General features: G+C 34.3%; 1 long non-coding RNA gene across 1 annotated transcript in view; it reads left to right on the plus strand.

Moving 5' to 3' along the window:
- LOC148661392 (uncharacterized) overlaps window positions 1–16,754 on the plus strand; it is a 106,315-nt gene that overhangs the window by 22,819 nt on the left and 66,742 nt on the right. The window contains exon 2 of the long non-coding RNA XR_015939529.1: window positions 14,039–14,113. This is a non-coding gene — a long non-coding RNA (uncharacterized LOC148661392). The remainder of the gene's footprint in view (window positions 1–14,038; window positions 14,114–16,754) is intronic.

A 16,754-nucleotide genomic window follows, 5' to 3' on the forward strand; every position in this document is an offset into this window, starting at 1 on the left:
TAAATTAGTTATACATTTGAAATGAACGATAAGTGAGCTCTGATTGGCAGACTAGTAAGATTTTATTACTAGCAATATTCTTGACTTGCTCTCACATTTCAGTGACAAGAAAAGCATACTTCTCCATATAGCTGATTCGTATGACATCTAGTATTCACTTAAACCTTCAGGAAAAATACCTTGGGAAATATGATGTCCAATATCAGTACTGAAGCTAATCTGAGCCACAGGTACACAAATCATTGCTTCTCTGCTACCGCTGTGCAACTTCTCAAAAATGCAGGCCTGGAGTGCATCTGTAAACAAATCATGGCATTAATGGGCATAAAAATGAACCATCCATCAAGTGCTGCTCGTCGGTGAATCCATGACAACCACATGATTTGTCTGCAGTCCTTACAGCTGGAACCAGCATTCTCAACTTGTGGCGATAAGCAAATCCTGGTGTTTCTTACGTCTAGCAACCATTAAAAAGTGTTCGCACAAGGAACTGGACTCACATTCTTAAAATCAATTATGCATTAACTTCACTAACTAGCCTTCTTTTTACTTTTCCCTGATATCATTCATTGCAAAAACATCATCCTATAAAATTACAAGTGTCTCTGTAGTAAAGCATATGTTAAACAGATCCTTAAAGAAGATAAGTAAAAGTTGTAGTTTTGTATTCTGTTTCTACTAACTTCTAGATACTAGCTTTCACAGATGAATTGAATAAACCTCATACACCCAAGTTTTTATAATTTTCAGAATGTTACTAACTTACAATGTGATGAATAGAGGCTACCAAAACAATTAATTGTACTGTGGGACAGTACATTATTTTCAGGAACATCCATCTACAGTAGTACAGAACTCTGTTGTTAAATAGTTTTCCAAAGAGGTTGAGCACCTAAAATAATACAAGCCTCAATGGTATGCCAGAAACCATCCCACGAGTGGCACATTGAGGAAAATGAATGAGAATGTAAAAAGCAGTCCCTCCTCTCTTTGATAAGTGGTTATGAAATTTTCGTAGTAGTGATTCCCTTATTTGATTTATCACAGATTACTTTTTTGTTTGTTTGTTTGAAGAAATAAACTGTGTCTTATATTACGGTCAAGATGACAGTGCTATCCAAAGACTATCCATCAAATACATAATGGGGGGTTGCCTCCTGGCACTGTGCTTCATTACAGGTATGAGGCCCATGACAAGCTGCTGTAAGAGAGCTAAGGTTGTGTCTCACATATTTCCTGCTGCTTCTACATTTTCTGTGTTACAGGAGTCTAGTGAAGAAACCAATTTGAGTCTTAGTGAAGTTAAAGCATCTATGTGATAACAAAAAGACTAAAATAACAACAAAATAACGAGACAGACAAAAGGATTTTGCTATATTGAGGTCACAATGCATGCATATTGATAAAATCTTAATTAAGGTAAAATGGGTTTCCCTGTTGATCATTTTCAAGAGGATTACATTTTACTTTGATATAGTTATACTATTGATTTATGGATTTTAGTAAATAGTTCTGAGGAAGAGTGACTTCCAGGAACACAGCTGCTCTAAAAACTATATTTGCGAGCTTAATAACCTGGCTTTAATGTACTGCAAATTAGCCTAATGTCTGTTCCAAGTTAAGCCACATCTTGACAATTCAGAAGTGTTACATCTTTAATTTTACTTACACTAAGAATGTATTCCTTTATTTAACTCTGTACTTGCAACATCACCCTGCCTGATTCATAAATTATTCAAAGGTTTTATTTTGTACCAATATTATTTTAACCCTTATTGGAAAAAAGGGTATAGTGCAAAGGTAGAGCTCCCAAAGACGTCTCCCCCTTTTCAATGAGAAACGAGCAGTTTTCTGCTTTCTTAAGCAAATAAGATTTGCATTTCATAAATCTCTTCAGTATATTCTGTTACTCGCAGAAATACTAATCTGTACATTTCCTTGCAAAAGTTATGTTTTTAAGAGACTGAAACAGATTTATAAATCCAGAGCAAGGCCAAATTAGGCATGAGTGAGATTTAAAATAGAAATGAATTACAAGTGAAAGTGGTGAAGGCAACATAACATTTTCAGTATGTTAAGAAAAGTGCTATATCACCGGTAAAGCACTTAAACTTATTCCTAAAATTAAAAAATGTTAACAAACTTGGTTCATTTTAAATGCTTGTTCCATTTATAATTATTTAATTATAATTGACTATTGGTTTTAAATGCAAGTTTCTAACACTTTTTTCATTTCATTTCAAAATAGACTGTGGTTGATATCAAATACACAGAGGCATACACACACCAACACACACAGAGACAGAGACTTAGGAAATCAATAAGTACAAGTGGAAACCAACAGTTTTGAAATTGGTTTGCGTGTGTTAATTGAATTTTCATGTCAAAATTCCTTTCGGAAAATCAGGCCCACTAGGTTTATAGCTTTTTGACTACAACTTTAAATGCTCTGTCATTTTAGTGGACCAACAAAATGTGGGAAAAACATGCAAAACCCTCTATAAACTGGCAATATGCAACCTAGACATGTTTCAATAAAACATTGTGAAGAAGTATTAACTTCTGATGTGAAAGTATTAAAAAAGCTGAGAAACTTACAAACAAAAACGCTTTCAGAAATATACAGTAGATTTGGTCAACGTAACAGTCTGTAGGTATCCTATTGTGCATTTTCTTTTTCCCCACTTGATTTTTTATTTACATTTTATTTTCACACTCTGAGATCTTTTCCATTAAGGTCTTGATGGTATTTATCATGCTATGCAAATTAAAGGACTCTTTAGCTGATTGCGTGTCAAAAAATAAATAGTTAAAGCTTGCAGGCAGCATTTATTTTGTATGTACATTAATGGGCACTTCTATTTTTCCTGGAGGCTAGAATCCTTTTTGAAATTCATGTTTGATAAATTCCCTGGCTTTCTGAGTAATTTAGCCATCTACGGGGCTGTTGATCCTTTGAGTGTATTTTTGAACCTTTGGGACTTGCACACTACATCTGCATATCCAAGTTCAAATATATACTCAAGATGATTGGTTTAAACATTAAGTTGTTGATCTTCCTCCTGATAGATTTGTCAGAATGTCTCCCATTTCATTTCTAAACTATGTGGCTAATCCCTAAATACCCCCTCTCAAATACATCTTTACTAAATTCATTGATTGAGTTAGTAAAACTTACATTCTGAGGTCATTTCGTAGTCAAAGCATGGAATAAATATTCTCCAATCCATTTATTTTCCATAAGACAGATAACAGGGCCTGATAGTTCTTACATATCAATTAGACTTTGGGATAGCAGAGCCACTGGTCAGTTAAACTGCTGTCAATATAATCATTGCAAGCAGATTGCTATTGCCCTTAATCCAGCAAGATAAAACAAGCTATGCAAGATACTGAGATTACAGCTATATCCTAAAGCAAGTGAATCAGAGATGACTTTCTGGACATTTTTATACACATCACATATAACAGTCACAAAAGCCAAAGGAACAAACAAGGTCAACAGTATGCGGCAAGTGAAAATGAATTTGAAACAAGGTTGTCAATATGAATAAAAGCCCCATTTTTATTTTACTTTACTTTTATTACTTATTAATTTTAACAGAGGTTAACTTATATATTAATTATGTAACTTGCTGTTGAGTTTGAATGGTTAACCATGATTTTGTCATGTGATCCAGTTTTCTCCCACTTTCCAGGGGAATAAGAATGATTGCAAATGAGAGGATCCTATTTTTCCGATAGTCTTACAGTAAGTCTTATTTGTTTGCTAATTGATAAGTGATCCAAGCATCTCATCTACTGTAGCTTCTTCTTAAAAGAATCCAGAATGTCAGGTTCAGCAATTGTCTGCATTTCTGTCTGGATAGTTTGATCTAGACATGCTCAGAAACAGAAGTGCAGATCAGAATAATTCATGTGTCCGTAATATCCCTATGTGCTTGTATGCATTTTGGTGTACAGTACAGTATGTATGCACATGCATGCACAACCAGCATTGCCCATGGGTGTAGTCCTATCTTTTGCCCCTATGCTTCCAAGATAGGTTCCAAGTTAAATCAAAGAATTACCAGTTTTTCAATAATTGATAAATGAACTATTATTTTTAATAAAAGTACAGAGTGTTTTTTTGTCTTACCTGACTCATGTAGCAGTACTAGTTAAGAGAACAGGCATCACATACTTGTTTTATTTTGATATGCCTCACTAATTACTGCTGTAATTTGCAAATTACAGAGGACACATATTTACTGCATGCCATATGTAGATTATGATACTAACGAGCTAATATAGCAAACTAAATTCATGCTTAGTATTATTATATGCTGTTAGCAACATGCTCGGTAGTATAAGAACTAATTGCTACAGTAAACAAAGACAGCAAAAATGATTTATAATGTGGCTGAATTGCAACTAGTTATTTACTTTTGCATGATATTACACTAACCGCAATACTTTGCTGAAATTGTCATTCAGCACCAATGAACGCAATTAGAGCTTAATGGGCTTTAAAGAGCACTGAAAAAAAAACACTGTTGTGAAAAATATCCATTGGAAACCAGCTCTGTCAGTCTCTGAAGACACTAGAGGGTGTACAAAAAAGGTAACAAGATTATTTAAATACCTTCATACACTAAGAACTGCATTATTCATTCCATTTGTATTTTTTTTTCATTCCAGCTCAAAAACAAAATTTTGTAATACAAAACTTCATTTACAGCAGGAATGTTGGATTTCTTTGGTGTACAATGTAATGTCTGTAAGGCTCTATACTGTATATAATGGAAATTTAATATGGGATTGTTTATGGAGTTCAGCTGTTTAGTTTGAATTTATGACATTTTTTCCTGTATGATCTAGGATAAACATATATATTTATATATTTAGGCTTAATTTTATTGATTTTTTAATGCTTTAATTACTTTTTGCCTCAGGACGTTCTGCTCCTTCTCAATATGCTTTAATGACAAAAAACATACATTATTGAAAATTAGCTTAATTCAGGAAAAAAACAATCAGACAGCAATTAAAAGCAATATGAAATGTCTAATAAGGTATAAGAAGGCTTAAGATCAAAGCACTGGACATTAATTCTTAATTTGTATGAAAATTAAATACAGTTCTAATATATTTTTACTTGATATTGCATACAAAAACTTTACCTTTTATTTTCATTTTTGTATAGGCCTATGTTTTGTTGAACAAAACAGAAGAGAAACATCAAACATTGCTCGTACACTTTGTGACTCTAATTTGACACTCCTGCGTAGTGATCAGGTAGCAGTAAAGTTTTAGTTTATTTTTATATTATAACAAATGTGAATTTTCTTCATTATATTTCACACTCAACACACAGTTTGGAATGTTGATTTCTTCTATTAAAAGGTGCTTCTCTTTGTGTGAGTATGTGAATACTGATGTTTAAGAATACTGTATTCAAATCTTGTATAGTATACCGCATTGAATAGAGTATTAAAATACTTCCAAATCATTGTTAAATTAGCCTGAAACCAATGTCTTATAATGTTAGAGACTAAAGTTGATGCATTATTTGTATCAAGTGCACAATAGCAGAATAGGCAGCCAAATGCTCTTATTTAGTTGGCGCAAATTGCATAGTAAACTTAATTAAAATGAACCAGATTATGTTTAATTATTTGAAAATAGGAAGGTTTTAGAATATTTAAATACATATTTACTTTAGTGAGATAATAATACCACTAATGCCTTTTCATGCTGATAGTCTAACTGAATTGTATAAGTTTAAAACAATTGCACTACTTGATTTGAGATATTTTAGATTCAGTGATCTGTTATAGTTGCAACTCCTTTTTCTTATTTCAAGTGGGTAGCTGCGTCAGGGTGTGTAGGCTGCAAAGAAACAAATAAAGGTTTAATCCATAGATAAAGGAGACTCCGTAGCCGAAACATTGTGTTTCTTTTCTTCTTTTCAGCATGGAATAAACCTTTACTTGTTCTTTTTCTTAGTGTAGCCAAATACAATGCACAAATAGCTTTGTTATTTGTTTTTACTATCATGCTGCTTAAATCCATCACATCTGTAACTCATACTTTTTCAGCTCACTCAAGGTGGTATTTTCATGATTGGAATTTAATGTGAAATCTAAAGTTATTATGACATGGATATTGCCCCTGTATGATCGTGCACACTACAGCGATCTATTGCACATTGTATGGAGCCTAATTTTAGACAGAGTAAGGGTGCCTGAATCAGTAGATCTCATATTAAAAGCAAGGCTACAGTCATGCCATAAGAAAACCTGGAGCTTGAGTATTGTCCTATACTGAAGTCTGGTGTAAATTTCTTTTGGAGCCAGTTTTGAGGATGAGAGATACAGTATATGTTGATGCACATTACTTTTACTTAGTACATGAGATGGTCATAATTTGGACATAGTAAAGCTCTTTAAAAATCTTAGAATGTATGGTATCTCAGCAAGTCTTAACAGTAGTAATTATTTATAAGATCACTTTATTAGCCATATACAATTTCTTGTACTAGGAATTCATCTTTTCGCATACCCCAGCTTGTTCCCCATGAGACACAGACAGGGAGAGAGAAACTTGGGGTCAGAGCGCAGGGTTAGCCATTTATACAGCACCCCTGGAGCAGTTGGGGTTAAGGGCCTTGCTCAGGAGCCCAACAGAGTAGGATTCCTCTGCCAGCTGCGGGATTTGAACCAGCAACCTACCAACCACAGGCGCAGATCCTTAGCCACGGTGCCACCGCTCCACCCCGAATGAGTGCCCCTTTGCCAAAACCCTGGATCAAACCAGGGACCTTTAGCTCTTCCAACAGCTATTTCAGCCCGGCTTTTTTATGCTCTCTCCCTCACTAGCCAGTGGTGAGTGTCCTACAGCCAGAACATGGAATTTATCTTTACTTGTTACTCACTCTATATAAATGTGAACATTCATACAGGAAATATAGTACTTAAACAAAATGCCCAAACTAAGTGGCTCAAAAGATATTTGCATAACCATTAGAAATTACAATCAGTGTTAGGTACTGTATGCAAAGTTCTGCAGCTAGCATATGCACTCACCTGTTATTAAAAAACAGTTTAACAGCTAAAAGACAGAGTGGACTACATTTTGGCTGCTATGTTCGAGCAACATTTCAGATCACCTTACCAACCACATTAACTGAGGGTCACAGTCATCATCAAATCAATACCTCTCACTCAATATGCACAAGCTCTAATGGAGTAATGACACCATATTTTGGGTGTCCTTTATAAGTAAGATTATGGTATTAACATTGGTATTTATGACAGGATCAGAGCTGTGATTGATACCACCCCTCCAAATGGAAACATGAAAAGCTCTACATTTGATTGCTACACCATTACAAGTCTATTAATCAGGTTGTTTTATTTTTTCTGTAAATAACCACATGTTTTGTGCATCATAATACTACTGTAACAGTTCTATAAACAGTGAGGAAAGTAACCAGTCTGGAAACAAAACTAATATTTGTTGATAGATCATGCCTATAAAAATAGTACTACTGTATATAATGTTTTAGAAAGGGTTGGAAGCTACAATTTAGGCAGTTAAATCAGAGCAGTGTGTACAGATATACTGTACAAATACAAAAGAAGTTACCACTGCACTGATTATTCTATGTATAACTATAGATTCCTAAAATGGTCATCCATTAACAAGATCCAGAAAAGACTAAGAGTGCACTCACATCACAATCAGTGTACACTGGGGATTTTTCTTCTGAAAGAAGAGTGCAAAAGTTTTCTTTCAGCTCCAACACATTTGTCCTTGGCAATGTTTAGGGCAATTCAGAATCAAGCCACATAATTTTCATACCTGCAGGACTCAGTTTGATAAATAATTGTGCTATATGTAAACATATCAATTTCAAAATTGCTCTCTGGTTTAAAAGCCATTTGCAGGAACCCGGAACAAGGTCAGGTTCAGCTTGATGCCTGCAGCCACAGACTACCCCTTTTCTCTGTGTGTCTGCACAGCCCTTCAAAGGTACTTTGCCTCAGGCCTTCAGCTCTACTTTCCTGAAACTGTGCCATTGTAACTTGCAGAATCATTAAGGCAAATACATAAGCACTATTTATAAATTTTGTGTCGTGAATGCATTGAAATAAAGCTGTCCCAGTTGTAACTTAACCACTATTGATGTTTAATCTGACTACAGATACACTGACTGATAGTAGTATCATGAGGCATCAAATATTCCCAATGGACACATGTAAATATATAAAAAACAAGTAGAAAACAATACTTGATCTATGCTGTTGTGCTCATTACTTGTTTACATACATCTTTTATATATATTTAAATTGAAAGAAATAATAATAAAAATATCTTAGAATCACACAAAATGATATCAGACATATATTTGTACAGTAGGCACAACTAGGCAAAATAAAACAGCTTCACAAAAAGTCTGGTATTGTGAATAAAAGTCTTTGAATTCAATAAGGTTAGTAGGGGACATGACACTGTGACTGCAAAATGCAATTATATTATTTTAATGTTTAAACATAAAATTCAAATTGTTCTTTGTATTGAGATCTGCGATGAGATGTGCATTAACACCAGCATGGTTTGCAGGACACCTACAGTACAGCATATGACGTAGGGCAGATATCACACTAGCTAAAATATACTACTGTATATGATATTAGAAAATGTAGAAGAAATGTATCCTATTCTACAAATTAAATCTCAGATCACATAAAATTAATGCACTAGGGCACAATAATAATTGTAGGCAGTACAGCACTTCAAGTGAGTAAGCATTTCCACAGAATGTTACCATGCAAATTCCACTGAACAGTATCAATTGCTGATATCATTCATAAAGCAGCAATGCATAACTGGTACAATGTCGTTTGGACAAGGCAGGCAGTATTTGGGCAGGTCGGCTTTTGGCAAAAGACTTGTTGACTTGTCTGACTTGTTGGGCTCCTCTCGGCTTGTAGGGATGTAGGGAGTTGCTAACCCAAATCTTTTCTAAAGAATTATATTCAGATGAATGACCAGTGTATCAACTCCTAAGTATGGAATTATAGTCACACTGATTTCTAGAGAGATATGTTGATTTAGGTAAATCCCATACAATGCCTACAGTATATATGAAATTCACCACTGGAGGTTTTCACTGTGGATGTGTACATTTTGTATTCATTGAATTGCGGCAAACAGCCTCAACAATCCAGTACACTCAGTACTTAATTATGTTATTGTACTGGTCCTCTAGACCTGACACAAGGCAAATTTACATTACTGTACTCCTAATTAGCCAACAATCCTCAAGGATTTGAATGATGCATAACTCGAGTAATTTATTTATTCACTAAATGTGAATTTTCTGTTGTCAGGTTAAGAGATCCAACACAATGACACAAGACAGCCTGGCAATCAGAGTCCCCTCCATGTCTGCCTCCTGAGTCTCACTCTGCTAAAAGGCACACATTATGTCTTCAGTAATGTCTTCTGCCTTTCTAATGAACAGATGATCTAACATTTGTACATGTTTGCTTGTGCAGTTTAACTTTCTTAGAATAAATGTTGTTGTGGACAAAAGATAAAAGCAATTTCATTTATGTTGTGATTGATTCAGAAATGCAAGATATTAAAAGCAATAATGACAGTTGTGTTCTACACTATAAAGAAGTGCAAAGTGATATTTATGTAACTGCACCAGATAATTAATAATATCACTAAAAACAAAAATATTTTTTCCTTCATACAATACAATCCTGAAATATAGAACGATTATTTTGAATTAAAAAGAGTAAACAATCATTCATGAAGTGCTAAATGATTAAGTGATTAATTATTCATTGCAAAATAAGTGTTATTGGTGTTCCTTCAGTTTGCTCCTAACACAAGGCATCATCTGTCTGGAGTGAGGTAGTGCAAATTGGAAGTCATACTGTATATCATATTGTTTAATGTTGAGAATGGCAAAAGAAAAGTTGGAACTTGTGATATTCAAAGAATAAAATGTTGTGTATTGCTATGTGAGGAAAGAGGTGAGCTCAGAAAAATAGATATTTCTAGGTGCTTAGAACACCCCTGGTCTCGCTGCCTACATCAAAGTGTTTTTGTTGATTCTATGAATTTATTTCTGGGGGGATAAAAAAACTAAGAAGAATTGCTGTCTGCTATTCACTGACATTCTGAATCACAATATTAAGCACAGTCAAAGCTGCAAACCACAAAAACTCTGTTTCACTTTAGGACACACGCTTTCTCAATTATGAAATTCATATACAACAGCTTTTAGGTTTTAATTAGAAACAAGCATACTTTCAAAGGCTAGTGCTTAGAATTGTGGTTTATTTTCTCATTTTTTAATTTACCCTTGTTAACACAATGCCTTAAATTATGTTTCCACAGCACATCACGCTTGTTTTGTTAAGGCAGGTACTGTACCTCCTGATACCATACTGTAGGTACTTTGCTCGGTGACTTGCATTTTATCAACTCCACCAAAGAATAACAATCCTAAAGCATCTATGTTCCTTTGGATTCAAGGCATCTCTACACACATAATTGAATATATCATCCTGACGGCATTTTCGAGTGGAGCCATATTGTTGTTCTAAGACACAGAGCCATCTGAGCACATTTGCTGAAAACTGTTTAATCTTTAGAACAGTAGCAATAAGCACCTGCATGTTTTTTAGATGGACTTTGTTGGTTCCATACATGAGTACCTTTGTTGTGTTTATTCAGATTTAAATTTAACTTAATACACCATAGTTCAGTGAGAGTATATGTTGTTAATAATGGAGTTTTTGCTGGCTGGTAGTTTAAAAAAAAATCCTCCCTTGTTCAGGATAAGTGAATTGCCACAAGCCGTGCTGAGAAAGAGTAGACACAATCCACTTTAATTAGGAATAAATAAATATTAACAGATTTTGTCATGGAGATACTTGATGCTAACATGGTTAAATTAGTTAATTTTGTTATTGTCCTAATTGCTTCATAACTCCATGTATTTAATACTGTAAATCCATAGCTCACCATTTTGTCAAGGAAACCTTTTGGTAAAATTAATTTAAGAATCACTAATTGAGACAAATGATATTGTAATCTAGGCTGTCCTAGTGAAAAAATGGTCAAGCTGTGAAATGTGTTGTTAGGTTAAGAGAAACATGAACAGACAGGTGATTTAATCTAAGGATCCATTAGCATTAGTTAAGGTTATGCCTTTCAATTATTGCATTCATTTTACATTTACATAGTTTTGATAAATGTATAATGTCATTACAATGGAATTGTATTTTCAATCATGTCAAAATTCTGAGCACAAACTGACGTGCGTTTGTCTTAAGTGCATTATTATTTATTTTTCTAATAATTGTTATTTTTATCACATTTCATAGTATTAATTAATTTAAATGAATGTAAGAATGCAAAATGCATAGCACTTTCTTTGGAGTCCTTACAGTTATTAGAGAATAATGAGGCTATCAGAAGTAACTTACAAAAACTACTGTGTAGTGTTTCGTGCTAGAGAACCTGAAAAGAAAAAAAAATCAAAGCATTCTTTCTATTAAATTACAGAAAAAGGCTTGGTAGAATAAGCCCAGCACAGTGTTATGATGTGAATCATATAATGAACTTGCAACTGCCCTTAATTAAACAGCCTGCATCCCCCTGCATTTTCTCGTAATGATGTCAAGCCGTGCAGCAATTAGCTGCCCCTCTATGAAAGCAAACAGTGTTTGTAAATCACATAAATACAGCCTGGCTTGCTTATTGAAACCCTCCTGAAAACAAAATTAATTAGTATGTTATGTTTTGGAGACGCAGTTCGGTGGGTAATTCTTTAACATGGTACCCAAAGGACATTTGCCTTAGATTAAAGATGAACTATCCTTTCTTGAGGCCTTCATAATAAAAGATCCAGAAATACTTCTATACCATCTAATTAGCAATAGATTTGAACAGAATATGTGTGTTTTTCCCTGCATTGTAACAACCATTAACATAACCTGTCATAATGTTTTAATAACAAATCCACAGATTAAAACAACCCATTTAAAGAAACAAAACCATAAAAAGACATATTCCAAGTCAAAGTTATACAGTACCTGTTGTCAACAAATGCTGAAAAGCCTACTTTGTATTAATTTTATTACTATATAAGTTAATGCTTACTAAAGTGTAGTTTCTATAGAACCAGTTGTTATCAGGAGATGGGTTATATGTTTTTAAGTGAATACAAGAACACCCATGTAAGCCTTTACATGCAACACTGTGCAGTCATTAAAAGTATTTAAGAGGCGCTAACTAAAAGCTTCTAAATGTGAACAGATGTTGAAATACTGGAAAAATGAACCATCCATCCATTTTCTAAACTCTTTATTTAATACAGTATAGCAGGGGTCACAGAGCCTATCCCACCCAGTGGGAGCAAGGCAGGATACACTCTGGACAGGACACTAGTCCATTGAATGGCACACACAGACACAAACGCACACACTCACACCAGGGTCAATGTTCCCAGAAACCAATTAACCTACAGTACCAATATATATTTTGACTATAGAAGGAAACACATTCGAACACAGGGATAACATACAAAGTCCATGCAGAACAAAAATCTACTGTGGGGACATTATATTTACCATTAAATCTTGCTGCTGGCCAACATTGAATCTTAAATGCTTGTACAGTAGTTCATGGTAGCATCATACAGTAAATATACTGTATTCTGTATTCAATGGAATAACATTTTTGAATGAGGAACTTAACACATTTGCTTCAGAAATCTTTAAATTATAAATTGACTACTACTCTTAATTGTAAATCAGTTTCCCCTGTAATCTGTATCTGTATTCTATGTTAAATAGTAAATTAAATGTCTGCATAGTTAGTTTAAAACCTCTAGAAATGTAATACTCAGTTTATATCCTAAAGAATCATGTAAAACCTGATTGCACTTGAACCTGCCTTAAAGTTAGTAATTGTCAAATGTGTCATCTGAAGTGTCACAACATACAAAATGAAAAGCACTCAGTCAACAGAACCACATGTTCTAAGGGATCATTCTAGGATGGCCCTCAAATGCTCAATGAGGTTCATACAGTATTCAACAATTAGCAACGTCATCGGCCATCTTTCTTTCTCTTTTTGTGCTTACAATGTTGCTCGTGCACTTTCTTCCAAAATACCATCCATCTTTAAACTAACAACCATTGACTATTGGCCATTAGCACTCTGTCATTGTCCAGGAAGTTATCAGACTTGAACCCCCGTAAGGACATGTGGCCATCATTGACCAATCCCCGCTCAATATGCCTATGAACCTTCTTCCTGGGTCTCCAAGAGACACGTACTTTGCAAGGTGTAGACTATAGTCCCACAGAGTAGGGTTGTTGATCTTATCCACTCTGTGTGTATGAATACTGTTGCTTTGAGAACAGATATGGTTGGCTCCAAAAAGTATCAATTTCATTCATATTAAGCCAGTGTTATGTGTCATTAGTAAACAGGTGTTCATTCAAGACTGGATGCCAGTTTTTTTTCTACAGTATACAATATGTTTGGATGATTGGTCTGGGAACTCTGACATTGGTATTACAGTTCATATAAGGCAATATTCCAAATGAGACTTCTTAAAGTGGAAGCACTTATCACTGTGCTCATGAAAAAGATTATTAGAAGCCATAAAACACACATTAGGGTATGGAAATTAATATACTGTATAGACCAGAACAAAATGCAGTTGTAATGTGAGACATGTACCCTCTAATGACTGGTGTTCAGTTTATCAGCGCCAACGATGAAGGGGTGTGCATGTATTGTTTTGTACAGGTTGATGGATTTTTATATTCTGTCCAAGTCCAGTATCTAACACTGTGTGGTTTATTATTTAGTAATTTACAGTGCAACCAGGCATGTTTGGTTTAATGTAGGATAAACGTATAAATCTATTGTCCCCCCAGTCACTTGAAGTGGAGTGCAATGAGCTACAGAGCTTGATGTGTATATACATTTCAGCTGTGCTTATTTTCTTTGATAGGGAAGAAGGCAATAGATAACACAATGACAGTGGCATCCCCTGAGACTGCAAAATGTGAGAGCAACACACCATCAGGTTAGTAGGTCATTACTGTATGAGCACTGAGCCATTAATTGACTACTGTACCAGGCTCAATCTGTGTCAGATTATGGCTCTTGGCAATAAAAACTGCAGCCTAATAGCTTGATTTGTTTTTGGCTTTAGTTTTGTTGTTTTTTTATTTTTATATGCTACCTTCACACATTTGTCTCTGCATACAGGCTTCAGTTTGTTGCTTAAATCAAATGAGTTTTTCTTCCTAACACTTGTAAGCAATTTATTTGCCATCCAATTTCTGTGCTTGTTGTAATTGTCTGAACAATCAGCCAATGTAATCCAATTATCACTAAGACTGGGGCATTCATTAAGGTGTGTGGGCAAGCACGTGGTTATTCCCTAATGTACGTGCACACTGTTGGTGAAATATATTTCAAAATGGTCAAACAAACTTGTGATGATTAGGTTAATTTTTAAAAAATAAAAAGATTAAACACAATGACTTTTTTCTAATGAACAGTCTTTTAATATTTCTTTTTCCATATTTTGTAGATGAACAAAATACGTACATTTGAATCTCGTATACAATCAGTATAAAGATAATGTAAAAGTAAGCTTTCTTAGTCAGCCATACAAGCAAAAATTCACTTTTTTGTAATGAGAAACAGTTGTGACAATGGTACAAAGGAAAGGAGGCATGTAGATGGTATTCAGTCTGTACATATGATACTGTATGAATAGTATAGGTTGAAGGTCTTGTGAGTGTTTTTGTAATATAATAACATGGTTGTTTGATTGTTAGAGTGATAACCATGAGAGCATAGCTGTTCCATTTATCAAATTACCAAGTTAGTGAGAGTTCACAGAAACCCCAATACGGTCTCTAATGAATGACAGCATTCAAAGGACAAGCTCAGCAACGGGAACGACTCATATGTTATCATTCTTTTTTAAACCGTATGTCCGGAGCTTATGAAATTTAAAGTGGTGTCTGGCGTTTGCCTGCATCAGAATGGCCTTGAAATGGCTGAATGACTACAAGATGGAAAATGTGATAAGGGTTGCCAGACCCCCTGCTGTATATAGTGCAGATGACCTGGTCAAAGGTTAAGAGTCATAAGACAAATATATTTTCCAGTCTCCATTGTTTTTTACAAAATTGATTAAAAAAGCACAACAGTATATAAAAGACTATGATCTGTGTTAATTGTGCTTAATTACTGTTAACAGTTATATTAGCATAACAATCAGTTGAGGAGATGAATAGCAACGTTTGAAGTGTCACAACTTTTATTTCTTTCTAAATTATTGAACATCTTTTAAAAAATTAAAAAAGGGTGCACAATATTAAATTTATGAAAAAAACAAGATATCACACAGGCAAATGTAAATATCTACTTGAACTCCCCAAACCTTCAATTTTGTGACAGATGAAAAATAAACAAAAAAGTTGTAGATGTGACTTAAATGTCACACCTAAAAAAACATCATTTTTAGAGAGGCTGGAGTGAGGAAGTATGTCTCTGTGCTGTTTGTAAAAGGAGCAACCAGAGGTTAATTCCACACTGAATAGAAAAAGAATGAGAGAAATGCACTAAGTTTCCAATGAAGAGTCACAAAACATGTATTTCACTCTCTTTATTTTCACCATCGAATCAAGTTGGCTGTTCCTTATAACTTTAACTTATTTTTTACGCAAAATTCGGTCATGAAAACTGTACAGCTCAAAAGGTTGCAATGCACTAAAATCTGGAGTAATCTGGTATAAATCTGGTACTTTTCCATCTTAAACTATTCTAAAACACTGGAGCAGTGTTTAAGGATTTTTATTTTGTTTCCTGCTTTCAACATTATGTGAATACTATATTAGTATATTAGATTATGTCCATGATGTATAACATTATACTTCAACAATGTACAGATCATTACAATTAAAAAGAGATTGGGTTATATATACTATATTTATTATATATTTATTTAATAGCCTTAAACAGGCATTGTTTTCACCCTAAATACAGCGGCTACAGTGAGGCCAATTCTAAGTTTCAATATTTGTTTTCCAGCAGAACAATTTAATGAACTATTCAATCTTTCAGCACATTCTTATGAATTGTGGAATATCTTCAATTCAGAAGGTACACTGTAGCAAGTTGTTTACGTCTTCCATGCTGTATTTTAAATTCAGTCTCTAACAGATTTTATTATGGAGTTCTTTTTTCACCTTAATTGCTTGAACATCTGAATACTCTGTTTGGTATTTGGTGTGAATGTTGCTGAATGGCATTATAATGAAAACTGAAAACAAAGGTCAATACTTAACTTATTTCTGGCTGCCTTCTACCCACAAGTCTGCATTTACAACAGACTTAACATATTTGAAACCAGTTTGGGTTTAATCAACTGCTTCACTTCTTGAGAATATTAATCCAAGTACTAGAGCTGAAACTGTTTCAGTCAGCCTTTCCTTTCTGTTCATTATTTTGGAGGGCGATAAGGAGCAGATCATGCTGGTTCACAAGCAGTGCATTTAAGAAATATGCTGTAATTTCCTTCCCAAATCAAATAGTAATTGTCAATAAGCAGCCACTGTTTCAAATGTAGTCATTTTGCAAACATTAAGTTTTATTGGTAAAACTTAAAGGTCAGTTACAGAATACAGCAGGGCTATTGTGAGAACACA

The sequence above is a fragment of the Lepisosteus platostomus genome, chromosome 6, assembly GCF_059453375.1.
Source record: "Lepisosteus platostomus isolate fLepPlt1 chromosome 6, fLepPlt1.hap1, whole genome shotgun sequence".
NCBI lineage: Eukaryota > Metazoa > Chordata > Actinopteri > Semionotiformes > Lepisosteidae > Lepisosteus > Lepisosteus platostomus.